We start from the raw sequence: 6000 nt of genomic DNA, 5'->3' as shown, positions 1-6000 counted from the left end.
GAGCGTAGGGCGGTTTATGGAACTGGCGGCGGTCCTGCTACACCGCAGACTTTGTCAGGTGTGGAGGAGAGGATGTTGTCCATGTTAAATGGCAAAGAGATGGAGGATATTCCGAATACTGCCGATTCAGATGCCCTTAATGAAGATATTTATGGTAAATTGCCTAAAATTTTTATGTAGTTGTTTGAGTACTGATTTAGACTTTTCCAGCGGATAAAAACGAGGAACTTCCACAGCCGAATATAGAAACGCCTGTACCCGGTCCTGCCACACTGCGGAAGAAGACGAGCACACCACTGTGGACACCTCAAAAACAGTGTGACAAAAATGCTAAAGTCACGTCCTGGGAGCATTTGGCTTCAATTAAAAGTAAATGGACAGAAGCCAAATTGCAGGCAGAGGTTTCTTTGGCGAAGAAGGAAGAAGAGAGGGTGGAGCTTCAAATGACGTTTATGCGTGAGAGGCATGAGCTCGATATTCTCCAATGCAGGGAGCGGCAAGCGGTTGAAATGGAGATATTAAATTTTAAATTAGAAAAAGTTAAATTAGAACTTAAAAAATTAAATAACGCGTAAAAGTCGCGCCATCACGTTAATTATACTTGCTTTTTTATTTTAAATTGGTGAATTGAGTTTAGTTAGGTTGCAGATGCTCAATGTAGGAAAAGCTCATTTGGAAATCATGAAAGGTTCGTTGTGATATCATTAAAGACCACAGTTAAAACTTAAAGTTCGAAACTTTAAAGCATAAAATGAGATAGAGTAGTTTAACTATTTTACCTTTATATTAAAAGTCCAACGACATAGACAACTATTGGAGACGACCCGTCATAACTTAACAAAATAATTAACTTCAAATATCAAATCAATTTAAAAAATCAAAAAAATGCCTTTTAGATAATTTAATGATGTAAAAACAAAAATCAATTAGCAATAACATAAAGAGATCTCATAGATGTAATTTAAGATACTATTTCTTAACTGCTATATGTACGTTTACGATCCAATTCAATACGTAATAGCCATGGTGAAATGCGTGTTGGGTCAAAATCGGGCATTTCATAGTAAACATTCACGAATTCTTGATCGTCTGAAATCGCAGTTCGCTGTGGATCGGGATCATAGTAAATGGCCGTGTTAGTTGTTACTTTACGCAATGTGGTGTGTTTAAACGGCACAGCACATTCTTTGCTTTCTCAGCATATCGTGCAGCACCGCCTCTCAAGAAAACAGTTAGTGAGGAAGCCTTTAGTTTATTTTGAAATGTTACGTTCATCGATGATACACCAGCAAAATGGAAAGTGTTGAGTGTCATCTACAATACAAATAAAAAATAAGTAAGACAAATATTTATCAACACACCATAATTACGCACTTGTGTAGCAGGTTCACCCAAACTATGTGCAGCTAAAGCGCCCACCATTTCACCAGGATTCGCTTGTGCTTGCTGAAAACGTGTTTCAATCTCTCCAATCAACCATTCAAACGCTTCAGTCGATAAACGAAACTCTTCTGCTACATATTTCGTGCAGAGCGTCGAACGTACCAAACATTGAAACAGTAGCGTAGCATTCTCATTAGCCTGTTTTGCCAAACGATCATTACCGACCACAATAACACAACGTTGTAATAAATCATGCACGCCATTAATAACGCACAAAGGCGACAGATCGGTTGGCATGCGTTTGTTAATATGCAAGATTTTCGGTACATTCCAAATCATGCGTTGCAAATTACACGGTAATACGACCTACTCAATTAAAATAAGTTATAACATAAGTTTTTGCTTAATTAAAAAGTAAACAATGTGTTTTACCTTCGAATCCCTATTGGGGAAAATTTCACGCAGCGCTTCACGATCGCGACACAATTGATCCCATTCAATTTCCAATTCGGGCAATGCATTACCGCTTTCGCTCAACTCTTTTACAACATCATCTGTAAAAACTTTACGCATATAACGTTCATTTGACCAATCAAATTTGAATCTTTTTAATGCTTTATTCGATAGCTTAACGGTAGTAGATTTTGAAATTCTATTGTTTCACTAGCCAAACCATCTTCGCCATAACGCAACTGAATCAGTTGACCTACAGAGTTACGTACTGTGCCATCACAGTTAACCATAACAGACTCCATAGCCTTAATTAAACGACGTTTAACCAGTTTCAGCAGTTTTTACAGCAGTATCGATAAGACCTTCACGACCACCCATAGCGTGAAAATAGAATTCTGATGGCGTCAAACCGGCAAGGTAATGAATTTTCTACGAAACCATGTGACTCAGGACCGTAATCGTAATGGAATGTGACAAAGTACGTTTGCGAAAACCATATTGTATACGTTTACCCTCAACGTTCTATTGACCCACACAAGCAATAACCTGTGAGATATTAATATTGGAACCTTTAGAATCCGACACCACCACAGCCTTTAAATTATTATACCCGGTAGGCGATTTCTTAGGAGAACCACCAGTTTTGTCACGAGCATATTTTGGTATACGAATGACTTGATTTTCGAAAGTTTGACGCAAAGTATTACCTGTAAGTGAAAAATAAGTTTAAGAGATAAAAAGAAAATGTATTGCACGTGAGATAACGCACCAGGTGTTGGTCCAACTCCGTGTTGTATACCGTTAATGATATCATCTTTGGCTTTCTTAATTGCCATCTGCATTATAAGTTTGAGGATCACCAATTGTATCACCGATGTCGATACTGTGACCTTCCAATAACAACCAATTGTTAATAACAGCCTGAATATTACCGTAGAAACGGCCAGCAATTTTAATTTATATGTATATTCATCACCATCAAAATCAGCATTATATGGTGATGTGCATGACAAATTCATACGGAATGTTGACCAAGGCAGCACTTTGATACGATGTCTCATCATACTCATTTTATATAGTTTAGGTTGACGATTGAAAATAACTAAATCATCATCGCGTAAATGTCTTTCGACTTTATAGCCACATTGTAAATGCAAATCTGAAGGTTAAGGATGGAAACGCAAATCTATACGCTTACCATAATCACGTAAAATATATTTAGCGAAAGGATATTTACTAACTCTTGCATGCGATCGATATTGAATGGTGTAACCAATTCTGAAAATGTTAAATTTTGTGCTATTGAACGTGGCACACCGACTTGATCGATACGCAAATTTGGATCTGGTGTTATGTCAGTACGTGCTGAGAAATCGTTTACCCATCAAATTACCACGTATACGCCCTTCCTTACCCTTCAAACGTGCTTTAATCGCTTTTAGTAGCTTTTAGTAGACATATGTATCTGCCATGAAAGAACTGAGTTCACGTGGTAGCGTTGGTGTTTTCCAGTTAGCTTTAATAGAATGGATTTGTGAAGAAATAATACAATTTATTTTAAAAAGAAAATACAGAAATGTATTTCTACTTACGTTCTCCTTTAGGAATATCAAAGGCTTTTATTGACTTTAAGGGTGTTTTCATTATCGAGCTGCTGCTGTTTGTGATTGGCCGCAATGCCATCGAATATAGTGTTGTTATCAATCGGTTGCTGGAAGTTTTTTAGTTTTTGAAATGTTGGCGCGTAGTACTAAATTTGGTTCGGTAAGCATTATGCTGCAAAATATCGATATCACCCTGACGGGTTACATTTGGATGCAGAATTTTCTCTTCCACTAAATATGTTCGCTCATGACCATAGGTGACTACCATTGAAAATATGTATTAAAAATTTTGTTTCGCATTAAAGGATATATGAATATGCTAGGCAAGCAAAATATACTTTAATATTGCCTTATTATTGTGAAGTTATAGCCGAGCAAAATATTTATCAATTATTGTTCTTCTGGTATGGTCATTTCGAGATCGCCCTTCATTTGAGCGATTTGGCGGGACTGTTAAAACATTAATTACAGCATCGTTAACTTCAGGTGAAAGTTGTGGTGCGGATTTATCATTAAAGCGAATGCAAATATTATGCAATACTACTGTTCCTACAACGATGTAAGGAACTCTAGTGACTTTCATTCGAATTCCCATTGATAGCACAGGAAATCTACGTTTCCACACACCATATGAGCGCTCGACGCAATTACGTGTTCTGATATGCGACTCATTATACAAACTTTCTGCTCTATTTGTACAATTTGAAAGAGGTGTCAACACGACGCTCGAGTTTTCATAGCCACTATCAGCCATTATTAGGCCATTCTGGAACTCCCTATTTTCAAGCCGATAGGAAATGCGCGAATTCCGAAAAATTCTTGAATCACGCACAGATCCTGGCCATCGAGCTACAATATCCAATATATTCATTTTGCTGTCGCATATTGTCTGCACATTAAAAGAAAAAAACCCTTTTCTATTTCGAAAGACTTCACCATCATCACCACCTGTATATAAATTAATGTTGTTGTTGTAGCAGTGCTTCGCCCCATCCAATAGGTGCGACCGATCACAAATTGTCATCAATGTCCTCTAACGGGAGTCCAAGGAAACTTGCTGTTTCAACAGGGGTGGACCCTAATGAGAGGGTTGTTAAAGGCGTTGGTTCCAAGAGGGGAGCAGAAGACGGGAGCGGGTGCTGATGCTCGCCATTGCATGAGTGGAAGCGGCCGTATGAGCTGGTGACGCCGTGGGGCGCCGCTTGTTGAGCAGCAGAGCTGCTGGAAGGTAGTGAGGGGCGCTGAGGCGTAGACTACGGGGCGCCCTTAGGATTCGATACCTTCCCGGAGCAGGAGAGTATGGCCCAGTCCCGATGCAGGTAACAATCTATATGAGGGGTCGACTGCTAATACGCGTCCAAAAATATCGAAAGAGGTGTCAAACGACGCGCCTTGACATCAGTATTAATAATTCGAAGGCGGAAAATAAAAATTTTAACTCGGTCAAAAAATATTAACGAAAAGCCGAAAAATGACCCGCTGTTCCCTCCGAAACCGGGGGTGAGATCCATCGTATTTTTGCGCAGAACACCTATGCATTGGCGGCCTACGGCCGCGCTTATAAAAAATTACCCTGGGTGGGTCCAACACCGGTTTGGAGACCAAAACTATATCCGCGCAAAACACTTATGTTCACAATTTTTTTGTGGGTACGACAACATTACAACAACCACATGAAAATTCGAGTGTATTTCTGCCATGAAAAGCTCTCAGTGAAAACTCATCTGCCTCGCAGATGCCGTTCGGGGTCGGCATAAAACAAGTAGGTCCCGTCCCGCCAATTTTTAGGAAAAACTAAAAAGGAGCACGATGCAAAAGATGACCCCTCTGCAACTAAAAACGTGAGTCTTCTATAAGATACAGTTTCACTTTTTGTTGTGAAAAACAGAAAAAAATCATTTCAGTTGAAATAATTATTAATTATTAACTTTTCTCTTAAGCTATTATTTATGATAACTTCACACAAAAAAATTTAGTGCAGTGTTAACACTTTTCAGAGCAAAATCAAAACTAAAAAACAAGTAAGAAGGTCTCAGTTCGGGTGAAACCAAACATTACATACCCAGCTGTGCAATTAAAAAGCTGAAGTAGGAGTGGCTTTCAGGCACTTTTGTTCATTTGCAAAGCAAATATAATATCTTTAACGGCTTTTGATTTACGGCTTTTTAAACTTCCAAATTTTCTTCTTCTAAATGTGGGTTTTGCCATGCCCATATACCAATCTTTTTGAGAATTTATGTTTTGCGTCATAAAACAAATCCACCTAGCAAATTTCACTACCTTGTTATTGAATTATCTCATTTTTCCATTTTTATAAATTTTCAATTTTGAACAAGTGGGCGTGGTTATTGTCCGAGGTTATCGTCCGCGCAAAACACTTATGTTCACAATTTTTTTTGTGGGTACGACAACATTACAACAACCACATGAAAATCGCCAACTTCAACTGCAAATATCTGCGAACTGAGATAACATTTTTATTTTCCACCTTCGGATTATTATTTTCGAGATTAATACGCATCTTTTGATACCTCTCCCGATATTTTTGGTAGCGTATTAG

General features: G+C 38.4%; 1 pseudogene; it reads right to left on the bottom strand.

The window, feature by feature from the left end:
- Positions 1 to 976: 976 nt before the first annotated feature.
- Positions 977 to 4311, bottom strand: LOC137248611 (DNA-directed RNA polymerase II subunit RPB1-like; annotated as a pseudogene).
- Between the last annotated feature and the right edge of the window lie 1689 nt (positions 4312 to 6000).

This window comes from Eurosta solidaginis, chromosome 4 (genome assembly GCF_040869045.1).
Source record: "Eurosta solidaginis isolate ZX-2024a chromosome 4, ASM4086904v1, whole genome shotgun sequence".
NCBI classification, from domain to species: domain Eukaryota; kingdom Metazoa; phylum Arthropoda; class Insecta; order Diptera; family Tephritidae; genus Eurosta; species Eurosta solidaginis.
This window is presented reverse-complemented; position numbering and strand designations above follow the sequence as displayed.